This window comes from Triturus cristatus, chromosome 4_2, assembly GCF_964204655.1.
Source record: "Triturus cristatus chromosome 4_2, aTriCri1.1, whole genome shotgun sequence".
Taxonomy (NCBI): domain Eukaryota; kingdom Metazoa; phylum Chordata; class Amphibia; order Caudata; family Salamandridae; genus Triturus; species Triturus cristatus.
In genome coordinates, this window is record NC_140586.1 from 594387846 (window position 1) to 594405035 (window position 17190).

Genomic DNA, 17190 nt, shown 5'->3' on the forward strand with positions numbered 1-17190 from the left:
CCAAATATACTAGTAAGGTTTGCCAATGCAGGTAGATGGATTGAAAATCAAATGGAAATAACTGTTGTTTTCCTAATTTTACTGTATTATTATAACAAAAATAATATCAGAGTATGGGCCAAGTGATGCAAATGGAAGCCATACATTGCAAAATGACAACAGGTATGGGTGTTTTTGAAACTGGCATGCCATGTAAACCAAATATGGCCACTCCATTTTAGCACAAGGGTTAGGTGCACATTTCCGTCTGTTCCTTACAGTTGTTGTTACTGGCCACCATGTTTAACTGGATGAAAACATACACCATGTGTACACCATTTGGATGTAGTACATCCCAGCTTACTTTCAAGTAACAAAGTTCATCAGGTTGAGCTTCTGCTGCGGAGAACTGTGCGTAACATTCTGGTCACGTGCTTGCACCCTAACAACACCAATTATGCCTGTTTTGAAAGCCGACCGAAATGAAAACCTTTGAGTTGGGTTCAAGCAACATACATTATGATTCATCCAGTGTCGACCGAGTTAATGATATGTACTGTACGTATGTTCTATTTTATTCATACGTCTCAAAATATAGTAATGCTTTGTAATACACCTTGCATGTTATTAAAAGGTAATTGAGTGATTCTTTACTTTTTTTCTTACATAACCAGCTAGAGCACATCAGAGATAATTGGGTGGGAAATCAGGTACAGTTGGCTAGAATATGGTTAAGCTGTGGCTAAGAGACCGCCTAAGCACATGTTTTAATCAGAAGTATACAAAGCCTAGCAAGGTTAAGAAAAGAATAGCAAACACTTGGCCTTCGGTGGTTTTAACATTGCAGGTCTGGAGATCACCCAACATGTTTACCATTTGTTTTCCTTTTCCAGGGGTGATCTACTTGTAACCTCAGTAATTTCGCCAGCTTCTCCTTCTTTTGGCTGGCCCACTTTGTCCATCTACCATGATCCATCTATTTTCCATTGATTGCTCTTATCTCCCTGTACTTCCACTTCCTGTTTGTCCACGCTCTGACCTCCTTTCCTAATGACTCTCCTCTCTTTTTCATAGTCGCTTTCCCCTATTTTGTTCTGGCCCCATCCCTCATATCGTGTTTTGCATTGTACTCGAGCTGGCATGATTGGTCCCAGCTATGAATCCTACAGAGCGGTGGGCTCGAGTCACAAAGGCAGTCTGAGACAAAAGTCTAACTTTATGATTTTTGGTATTCACAGAGGTAATTTACGAGCCACCTCCTTACGGCCACAGTCGGCCCGGAATCTCTGCACCCAGTTCGTACTCTCTGCACTCGGGCCGTACTCTCCGGCTTGGGCCGTACTTACAAAAAGGAACATTAAGTCAGGGAAAAGGGCGTGGCCGGACACTACACCATATCCCAGAAAAGTTTGCTCCTTTGAATCATGGTACATGCAGTCCATAATTTGCGCTCCCCTCAGTATTGACTGTAGTGTCAACACTAGTGTGAACTGCATGTACCATGATGGAAAGGAGCAAACTTTTCTGGGAAATTATGTAGTGTCTGGCCACGCCCTTTTCCCTGACCTAATGTTCCTTTTTGTAAAAAATTGTATTCCAACCCATTGATTACAATTCATCTGGCCCGAGCCGGAGAGTACGGCAAGAGCCAGAGAGTACGGCCCGAGTGCGGAGATTCCGGCCCGACTGCGGATGTAAAGATATGACCTGTAAATGACCTCTGTGAATACCAAAAGTTGGACTTTTTTCTCAGATTACCTTTGTGAATCGGGCCCAGTATCTCTTGGGGAGACATCCCTCTAACTGATTACAACTGGACTGATCTTCCCTCACGGGGATTTTCAAGGCACAGAAACACCATGGCCTAGTTTACTTGCTGGAAAAGCAGGAGGTACGATATGAGGAGGATCAGGCAGGGACTGCAGACACAAGTGCAGCCTGGCGACCGCTTGAAATCTCCTATGGGACTGGGGAGCATAGATGGCTCCCCCTGCCTTGACCAAGCCTCCCGTGCCGAGGCAACCTCTCAACCACACCTCCGACTGCCTTCCACTCCACTGTGATCTCACTGCTCCCAACTACCACCTGCTGCAAGCAGAACACATCCTGTTATTCTAGTTGGGATAGGAATCCACATGTAGGCTTTTACTAGGTAAAAACTGGTGTGCATGTAATTCCCCATTCCATACAGAATAACTTCAAATAGCTGGATTTGGGTGTAGTGATACCAGCCAGAAATGGTATCTCCAGTCACACTGTATCCTATCACCTACATTTGGTTCACTCATAATGATGGCCTAATTGGTAGTTGAGGGCACTGATAATGCTGGTATGACTCCCTAGAGCTCATGCTTCAGGGCAGTCTGTTAAGGAGTGCCTGCTTCTCTCTGAAACATTGGTGTTGGAGTGGCAAGTCTGGTGAGTCAGAGTCTCTAATATCATGTGGAGTGGTCTCGATAGGAGGGACACAACTCCTTAAGAAGACTGACAATAACAGCAATATCTGTCAGTAGCTATGACACCTGGCCTTCCTATGTCATTTGATACGCTAAGATAAACATAGCCAAGCCTGGGTAAGGTATTCATGGATTTGCAACCATGACTATCAGGTGTGCTTGTCCTTCTCTCCTTGTATCAACAAAGTCCTTTCTGAATGTAAAAATTATTAAATATTTGTCTGTTGATGTAACAGTAAACAACATTGAAGATGGCATAGTGCTCAAGTGAAAGTGCAATTATACATTTTGATACACACATGTACAAATAGGGGTGCCCCTTAATCTTCGTACAAATCTAAGTCAAATATATTATTCCTTATCAGTATGATTTGCCGTCAGGACAGCTCCTAAAACGTTTTTGAGGTTTTGACCCATTCGATGGGTTAGAAGGGTCTCTTCAGGGCAAAGAAAAGCAGCATCAGTCATGTCAAACGGAGGGATATGAATAGAGTTCAATATGAACCATAAAAGGCCCTATCACATATCTCATGTAAGTAACTATACCCAGTCCGATGCGGCGAAGTGGAGTCATGTGGTGTCACTGCCAGGGCAAAAGACTTTGAGAAAAAAAAGATATTTGGACAAAAGATTGATTTAGAGATATCGAGCTACGGAAATATTGTGTTTTAAATATTGTTACACATACATATTGTGATGTAGAAATATCATTGACAAGAACATCGATTTTTTAGATAATTAATATCGTTTTCAAGAAAATCTCTGTTGTTAATATTGTTTTCAATAATGTAGTTGTAAAAAATATAATCTTTTAAAATTATCTTTATGTGTTTTACTTCATATATTACTTTGATATGTTAAATATTGTTTGCATAATTATTGACAATATTTTGAAATATAATTTGTAATTTTAAGTGATTTATAAATTTTCAATTTAACTGTTAATAGTAATTTATATTGTTGTAGCGGATTGTGAGGTTTGTAGGGGTACAGGGTGAGAAGTAAATTGAGCATAATTGATCATAATTCATTTTTAAATTATTAATAAATATTACATTGATAATTAATTATCTAAATTGTATGATTATTATATTTTGCAAGTTATATTTTAGGTGTGGGTCGTTGGGTTTGTAGGGGTATAGAGTGGGAAATTAAGTAATAATTGGTTAATAGTTAATTATTAATTTATTATTAATTATTTAATTGATTCTTAATTATGCACTTTTATTATTAATATATAACTTCTTTATTTTATTTATATTTTAAGTGTGGGCTGCTAGGTTTCTGGGGGTATAGTGTGGGAACTTAAATAATAAATGAATGAGATTTTATAATTCAAAATTAATTATTAAACATTTTTAATAATTAAGTAAATTTTTTCATTGGTTTTTAATTTTATATAAATATAATTTCAACCACCTATTAGGGTTATTAAAATATGCTGTTTGTTTGAAGTAAAGTACTTTCCCAACTGTTGCACAGACTAGAGTGGGGATAGTACATTTAACCGCTTCAAAGTCCAATACTTTCCCTACTGTTGCATAAACTGAAGTTGGAATCGTTTTTATACCTCTCTGAAGTCCAACACTTTACCTACTGTCGCACAGACTGAAGTGGGAATACTAAATTTTACTCTTCCAAAGTTCAACAGTTCCCTACTCTTGCACAGACTGTAGTAAGGATAGTAAAGGTAACCCCTCTAAAGTCTAACACTTTTCCTACTGTTGCACAGACTAGGTGTGATAGAAAATGTTATCCCTTTGAGTTCCAACGCTTTCCCTACTGTTGCACAGAATGGAGTGGGAATAGTAAATTAAACGCCTCTAAAGTCCAACTTTTTATCTACTGTTGAACAGACTGTAGAGGGAATAGTACAATTTACTTTTCCGAAGTCCAACGCTTTACCTACTGTTGTGCGGACTTGATTGGGAATTGGGAAGGTTTTATATGTTGATTTAAATACTTATTTTTAAAATTGTTGAAGTAGATATATTCATATATTTTGTTTGCTTAATTTTATATTATTTGTTTATATGTAGATATTGTTTTAATTTGTGCATTACTTTTAATAACTGTTTTAATGTTATCGTTTTTATATGTACTTCATTGGTAATTTCATTCAATGTTTTGTACTAGTGTTTTCATATGTTTTATGTTTATTTAAATATATAAATATATACATGTATATATTTATGCTTTTTTATAGAATTTTATGTTGTGTACTAGTGTTGTCATATGTTTTATGTTTATTTAAATATATATGTATATATTTATGCTTTTTATAATAATGAGAAATTAAAAAGCAATAATTAAAAAAAGTAATATAAATTAAAATATATATTTCTATTAATAATGTTACATTATATATATGTATATATATATATATATATATATATATATAAAAACATGTATATATATGTGTGTTTGTTTTTATATGAGTATGAGCATATAGTTATAGATTTTTAAATATTTAAAATTAATTATTTGACATTATATTAATGTTATATGTTAAAATATATTAGGTTTAATATTTTATACTATATTTATAATGAACATTCTTATTTTTTATATCATTTTTTAATGCTATTAGTGTCAACGATATTTTTGTTTGGATATTTTTGTACTAACCATGATAAGTAGAGGTTGACAATATATTTGCCATCAATATTTTTGACTTGATATTTGGGTACTACGATATTCCGAGAGACATCTGGAGAAAAAATAATCAAATTGATCAAACCAAGCCACTTGGCGCTAGCTCCCATTCACCTTTAATGCCAAACAATCAACATATCCACTACAGGTTAGAGATTAATGACCCTTTTACAAGTAAGGCGGTCTATAGGACTGCGGTACCCGCGGTGGTGGTCCCACCACCGTCACACGGCAGGCCCACCCACAGTATACCGAGTGTGGCTGTTGAACCGCCACAAGACGCTGCGACCGCCAGGGATCCAGGATCCTGCAGGGGTCACGCAGCAGTCAGAGTCAGGAATATGCTAGCGGTGCCGCAGCAACACGACCGATCATATTCCGAGTTGCCTCTCCACCACCATTTTCATGGCAATGAGTCCGCCATTGTTAGACCTGGCATCATTGGCATGAGTCTCTCCCCCATTTTTTTCTGTTTGCCTCCTCTGTTTACGATGTTTTTGCTGGATTATTGCTTTGGGCACTGTGCCACTGCTGATCAGTGCCACAGTGCAAGTGCTCCCTATGTTAAATTGTTACATTGATTGGTGTTACCATGATTGGCTTGGTTGACTTACTGTTCAGACCCTAGTCTAGTGCACTGCGTGTGCCAAGGGCGTGTAAGTTAACTGCTGCTGGTGGGCTTGCAGCACTGGTTGTGCCACCCACAGAAGCAGCGTGCAAAATGTGTCTCAGGCCTGCCACCGCGGCGCCTGCGGGCAGTCCCTGACTGCCATGTCGACTTGGTAAGGAAACCTACTTACCAGTCTCTAAACCTTCCCTTTGCCACATTTCAGACACCTCTATGGTAAGCCCTAGGGCTGGGTGCATTGTGGGTAAAAGGTAGGTCATGCCCTGATGTGTGTGGCATGACCTAATAGTGAATTACAGCCATTTTCGTTTTTCACTATTGAAGGGCTACCTGCCTCCAATAGGCCAGACTGGGCAGACTGATTATTAACGCCATTATAATCTATCTGACTCCGGGAGCATGGTAGCAAGTCGAGTTTAGTATCCCTGAACTCAGAATTTAATAACACACCCTTTAGGATGGATGGTTTCTAAATTCTATGTTTGAAAATAGCACTTTTAGAAAGTGGCTATTTTCTTGTCCAACTATCTACCGGTCTCTGCTGGTTTGGTGTGTGTGTCAGGGGCTGGGTGGCTCCAGAGGTCTGAGTGAGTCAGTGTGGGGTGAATGGGGCGTTTACACGTAGAGTGAGGGAAGAGTAGCCTGCCCTGCCTGACACAATACTGGCTCCGCCTCCTGCTGGGCGACTGATAGCCCTGCTCCTGCCAGTGACAATACTGGCTCCGCCTCCTGCTGGACGGCTGAGGACTCTGCCCTGCTCAGTGAATGGGCCAGGTGCCTCTGCCTGGCAACACCCACAACAAACCTGAGATGGTGGGAATCTCCCTGCTTGGACAAAGGGAACAAAGGGAAAAAGGGGTATAAGAGAAGGACCCCTGAACCAAGAACTCAGATCACTTCTGACAAGGAAACCTGTACCAAGGACAAGAAGCCTGCTGATCTAAGGACTTGCCTCCCCTTTCTGCCAGAGGGCTGTTTTGCTGTGGAGGAACCTGAAAGCTGCTTCTTTATTTTTGCCAAGGAACAAGGAGAGAGGAACTGGGTGTGTACTCTCTGAACACTTGCTAGAAAATCTCCAAGGACTGGAAGAGTGCCAGTCTCCTGTTGGAGTCACAGGGCCAAAGGACTTCACCATCTACTGAATTGCTGAATTGCTGGAAAGTGTTGTTTCCAGTACACAAGGGAAAATCTGCAGTCTCGACGCCGCCGGGCCCGATCGACGCCAGCAGCAACTCCAGTGAGCAGTGGGTATCGGCCCCGGCTCCAAGTGACCCCGTCTCGACGCCGGTATCGACGCCAGTGAGGAGTGAGTATCGGCTCTGCCTCCAAGCGACCCCGTCCCGACGCCGCTGCTGATCGCATCGACTAGACGCCCGTCTCGACGCCGTGAGCGCTGCTCCGGCCCGACATCCCTCGACGCCGCTGCGGATTGACCCGACTCCGAGGCACGATCGACGCCGACCCCGACGCCGACATCTCGACGCCGTGGATCATCGTTTTCTCCGTTTCTCAAGGTACTGTACTTGTGGGGTCTGTTGCGACTCCAGGCTCGACGTAGCGCTCCTCGCGGTCAACGCCGAACCTTGGGAATCTTGTAGACTCGACGTCGTGTGACTCCTGTGGGGGTTACATTGTTGCCAAAGAACTGTGCTCAGAAAAATACTTTGCTAAAGAACTATTTGCCAAGAAGAAACCTTACTTGAACTATTATTTTTCCTGCCAAAGAGTACTTATTAAGACTGTGGTATATTTTTGTCGTTATTTGGTCTTGTGCTAAGCCTTATATAAAAATACTATTTTTATAATAACTCCTGTGTCGTGTCCATCTGTAGTGTATTCACTTTATTACTGTATGTGGTCATAAATGCTTAACACACTGCCTCTGAGATAAGCCTGTCTGCTCTGCCAAGCTACCAAGGGGGTAGCAGGGGTTATCTGAGTGTGTAATCCCCTTTCCCTGACTAGAGTTGGTTGGTCCCTATTTGTCAGAAGTGTATACCTCTGCCAACTAGAGACCGCCGGTTCTAACATTGGTGGTCAGCGGTGAGGATTTGAACTTTGCATTTATGACTCATGTGCAGTGATTAGTGTACGCTACATAGTGAAAGCAGACCATAACGCAGCCACAGTCTGTTTGGTAGGATTGCCTATTTTTGTTCTCCGCTTTCCTGGAGCTTATTTTCTTAAACACTGCCAGTTTTGACCATGGAGAATGCCGGAGCTGCTACACCTGTGGAGAATGTTGTGGGGGAATTTGATAAGGAGAAGATAGATTCCTACACGCTAAAAGATCTAAAAGGATTTTGCAAGCAGTTTAAAGTTCCTACCACAGGTGTCTCAAAGAAAGAGGGCTTCCTCAAAGCGCTGAAGGCCTGGTTAGAGGCCAGAAATCCCTCTGATCCGGTGGTGGTACCGGAAGAGGAAGAAGAAGAGGAAGAGCCCACAGGTGGGCCAGTGTCATCTCCAGGCAGTAGTGCGTCCTCTAGGAGCCTTTCCCCCGAAGAATTAGAAGACAGGGAGAAGGAGAGGGGGTACAAGTTGGAAATGGCAAAACTCAAATTAGGAGGGCAGTTGGAATTAGAGAATGCAAGAAGCAAGAGAGAAGCTGAAATGGAGAGCAAAAGATTAGATTTTGAGAGAGAGAAATTAGCGTTTGAACGTGAGAAGATGGTGAGGGAGATGGAGCTTAAAACTAAGAGTTTAGAGTTGAATCCCTCTGGTGGCAGCACTCCATCTGTGCCTGCAGAAAGTAGGTTTTATTTTCCTAAAGATGTGATCAAAGATTACAGTAAGAATGAAGATATTAGCCAATGGTTTAAAGCATATGAGTTAGCGTTATTGGCCCACCGGGTCCCTGAGAAAGATTGGGGAACGGGGTTGTGGAGCCGCTTTACAAATGAAGGGAGAGATACCTTGTTGAGCCTTCCTGCTGAGGATAGGATGTCTTATACTCATATGAAAGATGCTTTAATGCTGAGATATGGCTTAACTCCAGAAAAGTACAGACAAACCTTTAGAGAATGTAAGAAGTTGCCTGGTACTACGTGGGTTGAATATGTGTCTTTTTTCTGCAGAACCATGGATGGTTGGATAAAGGGTAGCAAGGTTGATAGTTATGATGCTCTTTATGATTTGTTTGCTTGGGAGCACTTGTCTAATAACTGTTTTCCAGAGCTACGCCAGCACCTTGTTGACAGCAAGCTATCTAACCCTAGAAAACTTGCTGAGGAGGCGGACCGCTGGGTCAGTACCAGGGTCCACAAGGGTCCAGTGGGAGACTCAGCCAAAGGTGGGCAGGGTCCCCAGCAGAAGAGTGGGGGGGACAGGGGTAAACAGAGGGAGTTTCAGAAAGGGCCCCAAAGTAGTCCCCAAGGGAACCAAGGGAAGGGTTCCCAGCCTCCCCCGGTAAAGAAGCCAGAGGCCCCGACAGGTAAACCTGTTCACAGGGGCCCCATGACCTGCTATGCCTGTAAGCAGGTGGGACACCGTTATTATGATCCCCAGTGTCCCATGAAGGATTCGAATGCACCACCGCGTGCACCCCCTCGGCAGGTAGCGAGTGTAGCCCTGGGAGGGGAGGAGATGGGTGCCCCCGGTGGGTGGGGTCCCGCAGAAATGTCCCTGGTCTCTTTAGGAGACGTGGAAATGGTCCCTCCAACCCCTCTGCCTAGTAACACTAAGAAATATAGGCAGTGGGTGACCATTAATGGCCATAGGGTGGAAGCTCTCAGAGACACCGGAGCGAGTGTGACAGCTGTCAAGTGTCACTTGGTGTCCAGAGAGCAGGTGGTCCCGCATGCATTCTACCCCGTTGTAGCTGCCGACAACTCACAGAGTCAGTGTGAGGTAGCTCAAGTTCCCTTTGAGTGGGGGGGGGTCTCAGGTACTCTTCAGGTTGCTGTGAGGCCCGCCATGCCTGTTGATTGTCTCCTGGGCAATGATTTGGAGGACTCCCCTTGGGCTAAGGTGGAGAGAAAATCGCATCTGGAAATGTTGGGTCTGCCTGAGTGGGTGTGTGCGACCACCCGGTCCATGTCAGTCAGTAAGGGTGTTGATGGGGCCCTGGAGCCTGAAAGTATGGCCCAGGTCACAACCGTGAAGAGAAGGGGCAGGGGGCGCGGGAAACCGTCCCCCATCGTTCCCGCGGTCCAGGAGGGAGCAGACCCTGAGGGGGATGCCCTGGAACCGACAGGAGAACAAGTGGCCGAACTGGGAGACCTGCCCGAGCTGACCCATTGGCAGCAGGATGGTGGTCCCTCCAGGGAGGAATTTTGTGCTGAGCAGAAAGTGTGCCCTTCTCTTGTGGGTATGAGGCAGCAGGCCTCAGCCCAAACGACAGGTGATCAGTCAGGATCACATTGGGTCTACTGGGAGAACGACCTCCTGTATAGCGAGCCTAAGGCTGCTGAACCTGGGTCAGCCCGTGTGCTGGTGGTACCCCAGCGCTTCAGAGCCTTCCTACTGGGGTTGGCTCATGACGTTCCGTTAGCTGGACATCTGGGGCAGGACAAGACCTATGACAGGCTTGTCACCCATTTTTATTGGCCTCAGATGAGAAGGGATTCAGATATCCATTGTAGGACCTGTCAAACTTGCCAGGCAAGTGGGAAAAGCGGGCGGAAGCAGAAGGCTCCCCTCCAACCTTTTCCCGTCGTCAGTACCCCCTTTGAGCGAGTGGGAATTGACATTGTGGGGCCACTGGACCCCAAGACAGCCATGGGCAACAGGTTTATCCTGGTCTTGGTGGACCATGCCACCCGGTACCCGGAAGCCATCCCTCTCCGAACAGTGACGGCCCCCGTGGTGGGACGGGCACTGATGGGTGTTTTCTCCCGCATGGGGTTCCCCAGAGAGGTGGTGTCAGACCGGGGCACCAACTTCATTTCGAATTATATGAAGTCTCTGTGGAAGGAGTGTGGGGTAACCTACAAGTTTACCACTCCTTACCACCCTCAAGGTAATGGGCTGGTTGAGAGATTCAACCGGACCCTAAAAGGCATGATCATGGGTCTTGAAGAACCAATGAGGCGTAAATGGGACGTCCTCTTGCCATGCCTGCTGTTTGCTTACCGTGAGGTGCCACAGAAGTCTCTAGGGTTCAGCCCCTTTGAGCTTTTGTATGGTCACCCGGTAAGAGGACCTTTGAGTCTGGTCAAAGAAGGCTGGGAGCAATCTCCCAGGAAACCTCCCCAGGATGTATATAGTTACATGCTGGCCTTTAGGAACCAGACTCGGCGCTTCAGAGATCTTGCTCAGGCAAATCTGGAGGCCAGCCAGGAAGAGATGAAGCGGTGGTACGATCAGAATGCCACTCTGGTTGAGCTTCAACCTGGTCAGAAAGTTTGGGTCATGGCCCCTGTGGAACCTTGTGCGCTCAAGGACAGGTGGACTGGACCGTTTGAGGTTGTGGAGAAGAAGAGCGATGTCACCTACTTGGTGGACTTGAAATCTCCCAGGAACCCCTTAAGGGTCCTGCATGTCAACCGGTTAAAGCCCCACTTAGAAAGGTCCGAAGTGGGCATGCTCCTTGCCACAGATGCTGGGATGGAGGAGGAGAGTGAGCCTCTTCCTGACCTCCTGTGTGCAAAAGAAAAAGATGGGTCAGTGGATGGTGTTGTCCTCTCTGACACACTGACCCCTGAGCAGCAGCAAGATTGTCGCCATCTGTTGGTACAATTCCCTGATCTGTTCTCCTTGATCCCTGGTGTCACTCAGTGGTGTGTCCATGATGTGGACACTGGGGACAGCACTCCTGTGAGGCACAAGGCCTACAGGGTGACTGACAAGGTCAGAGCATACATCAAGGAGGAGGTCTCCAAGATGTTCGCCTTAGGGGTGGTTGAGTCCTCTAGCAGTCCTTGGGCCAGCCCAGTGGTCTTGGTCCCAAAGGCTGCAGCGCCTGGTGCTTCACCAGAACTCCGGTTCTGTGTGGATTACCGAGGACTCAATTCGGTCACCAAGACTGACGCGCACCCCATCCCCAGAGCTGATGAGCTCATCGATCGGTTGGGGGCTGCCCGGTACCTTAGTACGTTTGATCTAACGTCTGGGTACTGGCAGATCGCCTTGACTGATGGGGCAAAAGAGAGGTCTGCATTCTCCACACCAGATGGGCACTACCAGTTCCGTGTGATGCCCTTTGGGATGAAGAATGCCCCTGCCACATTCCAGAGGTTGGTTAACCAGGTATTGGCCGGGCTGGAAGATTTCAGCGCCGCCTACCTGGACGATATAGCAGTGTTCAGCGCCAGCTGGGAGGAACACTTGCGCCACCTCCAGGAAGTGTTGTTGGCCCTGCGCAGAGCAGGCCTCACAATCAAGGCTAGTAAGTGCCAGATTGGGCAGGGTTCAGTGGTGTACTTGGGGCACCAAGTAGGGAGCGGCAAGGTGGCCCCCCTGCAACCCAAGATAGATACCATCCTGGCTTGGGAACCGCCCAAAACCCAGACTCAGGTGAGAGCCTTCTTGGGTCTCACGGGTTACTACAGGAGGTTTGTCAAGGGGTATGGCAACATTGTGCACCCCTTGACCTCGCTGACTTCCAGGAAGCAGCCGAGACTTGTGATCTGGACTGACGCCTGTCAGAAAGCCTTTGACACCCTGAAAACTGCAATGTGTACAGCACCGGTCCTCCAGGCACCCGACTTTTCAAAAGAATTCATTGTCCAGACGGACGCTTCAGAGCATGGTGTGGGGGCTGTTCTAGCACAGATGAATGAGGAGGGCCGAGACTTACCTGTAGCCTTCATCAGCCGGAGGTTACTTCCCAGGGAACAAAGGTGGAGTGCGATAGAGCGTGAGGCATTTGCTGTGGTCTGGGCGCTGAAGAAGCTAAGACCCTACTTGTTTGGGTCTCACTTCCGGGTTCAGACGGACCACAGGCCCCTCAGATGGTTAATGCAGATGAGGGGTGAGAACCCAAAGCTGTTGAGGTGGTCCATTTCCCTACAGGGGATGGACTTTACGGTGGAACACCGCCCTGGTACAGATCACGCCAATGCTGATGGTCTGTCCAGATTTTTCCGCCTTAGTGATGAGGACTCCCTGGGTGAAGGGTAGTTCTCCCCACATTTCAGCTGGAGGGGACACGTGTTAGACCTGGCATCATTGGCATGAGTCTCTCCCCCATTTTTTTCTGTTTGCCTCCTCTGTTTACGATGTTTTTGCTGGATTATTGCTTTGGGCACTGTGCCACTGCTGATCAGTGCCACAGTGCAAGTGCTCCCTATGTTAAATTGTTACATTGATTGGTGTTACCATGATTGGCTTGGTTGACTTACTGTTCAGACCCTAGTCTAGTGCACTGCGTGTGCCAAGGGCGTGTAAGTTAACTGCTGCTGGTGGGCTTGCAGCACTGGTTGTGCCACCCACAGAAGCAGCGTGCAAAATGTGTCTCAGGCCTGCCACCGCGGCGCCTGCGGGCAGTCCCTGACTGCCATGTCGACTTGGTAAGGAAACCTACTTACCAGTCTCTAAACCTTCCCTTTGCCACATTTCAGACACCTCTATGGTAAGCCCTAGGGCTGGGTGCATTGTGGGTAAAAGGTAGGTCATGCCCTGATGTGTGTGGCATGACCTAATAGTGAATTACAGCCATTTTCGTTTTTCACTATTGAAGGGCTACCTGCCTCCAATAGGCCAGACTGGGCAGACTGATTATTAACGCCATTATAATCTATCTGACTCCGGGAGCATGGTAGCAAGTCGAGTTTAGTATCCCTGAACTCAGAATTTAATAACACACCCTTTAGGATGGATGGTTTCTAAATTCTATGTTTGAAAATAGCACTTTTAGAAAGTGGCTATTTTCTTGTCCAACTATCTACCGGTCTCTGCTGGTTTGGTGTGTGTGTCAGGGGCTGGGTGGCTCCAGAGGTCTGAGTGAGTCAGTGTGGGGTGAATGGGGCGTTTACACGTAGAGTGAGGGAAGAGTAGCCTGCCCTGCCTGACACAATACTGGCTCCGCCTCCTGCTGGGCGACTGATAGCCCTGCTCCTGCCAGTGACAATACTGGCTCCGCCTCCTGCTGGGCGGCTGAGGACTCTGCCCTGCTCAGTGAATGGGCCAGGTGCCTCTGCCTGGCAACACCCACAACAAACCTGAGATGGTGGGAATCTCCCTGCTTGGACAAAGGGAACAAAGGGAAAAAGGGGTATAAGAGAAGGACCCCTGAACCAAGAACTCAGATCACTTCTGACAAGGAAACCTGTACCAAGGACAAGAAGCCTGCTGATCTAAGGACTTGCCTCCCCTTTCTGCCAGAGGGCTGTTTTGCTGTGGAGGAACCTGAAAGCTGCTTCTTTATTTTTGCCAAGGAACAAGGAGAGAGGAACTGGGTGTGTACTCTCTGAACACTTGCTAGAAAATCTCCAAGGACTGGAAGAGTGCCAGTCTCCTGTTGGAGTCACAGGGCCAAAGGACTTCACCATCTACTGAATTGCTGAATTGCTGGAAAGTGTTGTTTCCAGTACACAAGGGAAAATCTGCAGTCTCGACGCCGCCGGGCCCGATCGACGCCAGCAGCAACTCCAGTGAGCAGTGGGTATCGGCCCCGGCTCCAAGTGACCCCGTCTCGACGCCGGTATCGACGCCAGTGAGGAGTGAGTATCGGCTCTGCCTCCAAGCGACCCCGTCCCGACGCCGCTGCTGATCGCATCGACTAGACGCCCGTCTCGACGCCGTGAGCGCTGCTCCGGCCCGACATCCCTCGACGCCGCTGCGGATTGACCCGACTCCGAGGCACGATCGACGCCGACCCCGACGCCGACATCTCGACGCCGTGGATCATCGTTTTCTCCGTTTCTCAAGGTACTGTACTTGTGGGGTCTGTTGCGACTCCAGGCTCGACGTAGCGCTCCTCGCGGTCAACGCCGAACCTTGGGAATCTTGTAGACTCGACGTCGTGTGACTCCTGTGGGGGTTACATTGTTGCCAAAGAACTGTGCTCAGAAAAATACTTTGCTAAAGAACTATTTGCCAAGAAGAAACCTTACTTGAACTATTATTTTTCCTGCCAAAGAGTACTTATTAAGACTGTGGTATATTTTTGTCGTTATTTGGTCTTGTGCTAAGCCTTATATAAAAATACTATTTTTATAATAACTCCTGTGTCGTGTCCATCTGTAGTGTATTCACTTTATTACTGTATGTGGTCATAAATGCTTAACACACTGCCTCTGAGATAAGCCTGTCTGCTCTGCCAAGCTACCAAGGGGGTAGCAGGGGTTATCTGAGTGTGTAATCCCCTTTCCCTGACTAGAGTTGGTTGGTCCCTATTTGTCAGAAGTGTATACCTCTGCCAACTAGAGACCGCCGGTTCTAACAGCCATGAAAAGGGTGGCAGAGAGGCAACCAAGTAGGCCCTAACAGGGTCCCCTGTAGCCTCTGGGCCTGAGGGTGCATGTGGGGGGGCTCATGCTGTGCCCCCCTGGAGTTGCACATCCTTTCCTGCATGGAGTGACATGCATGACATGATGCATGCCAAGCCGTGCAGAAATGTGCAGAGGGCACTTTGTTGGCATTGGGCTACATGTTAGGCTCACCTATGAGCCTAACAGATGGTCACAATCAGACGGCCACAGCACCGCCTGCCAGACCAGGATTTAACTCCTAATCTGCAATACTGAGCTAGCCACTTCCCTTTTATGAGAGTTTATGGAGGTATACAGGTGCGTGTCTAAGGTTTGACCAAACTGGAAGGTGGTGAGGAGATTGTGTGTTTGTGTGTGCACCTATATTTGTTTCCTATATCAAAATAATAATGGTGTGTGTGTCTCCTATATCTAAATCACCAGAATACATATCTTAATCGTTTGGGAGTAAAATAGGACCTTTTTATGTAAGCTGGTAAAGTAGGTCATTGGTTAATGCAATCATACCTAAGCTTTTGTTTAACTTGTGGGTTGCACAGCTTTGAATGTTTGTGAAAAGCATTTAATTCTTCTGGGATTCATGAAAAAAATAGGACCGATTTGCGTGATGGTAACATAAGATAGAACAGTGCTTGGATATCATTAACTGTCAACATTACACAAAAAAGAAGTATCATAAAAATAAACAATTTACATAAACTGGATTTATTTATACATATATTTGATTTGCACTTAAATAAGTCGTCAGTAAATCTTTCTTGTTGTGTTTGATGGCAGAAATGAATGATCTGAAAGCATTAGGTTGCATGTTTCAATGGCTACTGTTTATATTTTGGATTGTATTGGGTTTTCACTTGAACTTTTCCCCCTATGTGTGCCATAGAATTTATGTCTCCATAATTCCATCAGTGAGGCTTTGAATTCACAGAAATAGGTATGTCATAACATAGCAACCAGTTTTATGAGGTTATCTGCAGCATGAAGGCCCTCTGGTGTATCAGCATGCAGAGATATTTTCTTCTGAGAAGCTTTGAGGCCTTTGGCATTACAGTTCTTTAGCGTGATTGATTCTCTGGTGCTTATCATGAGTTAAGGGCTAAATTCTGATCCCTGTGCAAACACGAGTTCAACAAAACCTTACCTTTTGTTTTCAATTTGACAGAGTACTAAAAAGTCTATTGCCCAATTGTACTCATTAAGGGTCCACAGGGTCTGACAGACAGAAAAAAGGCTGGAGTACTAAAATAAAAGTGGCCTCTAGTAATGAATTACATGGCTAAAAAGGTTGTCCATGTTTGCAAATTAAGGCAGTTTGGAATTTTGTGTAGACACTTTGCGTCCAATCACGACTTTGGTCGTGTGGGAGCGGATCTGCCACGCCGCTGTCCCGCTCCCACACCGCCAAAGCCGTGTGAGCACCACCCGCCAGATTACAAGTCTTCTTGTGTCTGGAGGGCATTTCATAGGTGGTTCCACGGTGGTGCCTCTGAAAATGGGCACTATAATGGGAGCTCCAAAGACAGTTCCTGCATGGCATGGACTCTGCAGTCCATGCTGAGCAGGAACTGGGGTGCATGCACACAGGGGGGCACAACATGTGCCCTCTTGCATGCACCCCCATACACAGGGCCAAGAGGGGGCCCTGTAGGGCTCCATTTATTTTCTCATTGCCTACAGTTTCATGGAAAATCCAAGAGACCGCTGGCAGTGTGGAAAGTCGTATATACTTGGCGGTGCAACAGGGCACCACCAAGCATATTGAGGCATGCCACCAACAGGGATCTCTGATCCATGGCGTTTGTGGCGGCTCCATGGTGGTCCGACTGCCCAAGTTGTAATCCAGCGGTCGGACCACCGGTGCAGCGGTGGCTGGACCGCCACCGTGATTTGGTGGTACTCGGACCGCCAAACTCATAATCAGGCCCTTTGTATAAGTATTTTGCAATGTATGGGGAATAGCACGGATCTGAGCTTGTAGCAGGCAATGTTTGTGGTAACATCAGGAAAATCAACTGACCAGCCCTTAAAACAGACCCACAAATATGCCAATAACAGGCCCACACACTGGTCTTTCATAACAGTTCATCGGGCACTGCCTAGT

The 17190-nt window shown here is 46.4% G+C and overlaps 1 protein-coding gene across 7 annotated transcripts in view; it reads left to right on the forward strand.

Moving 5' to 3' along the window:
• Window positions 1-17190, forward strand: part of SLC44A5 (solute carrier family 44 member 5) — a 745501-nt gene that overhangs the window by 461475 nt on the left and 266836 nt on the right. The window lies entirely within an intron of this gene.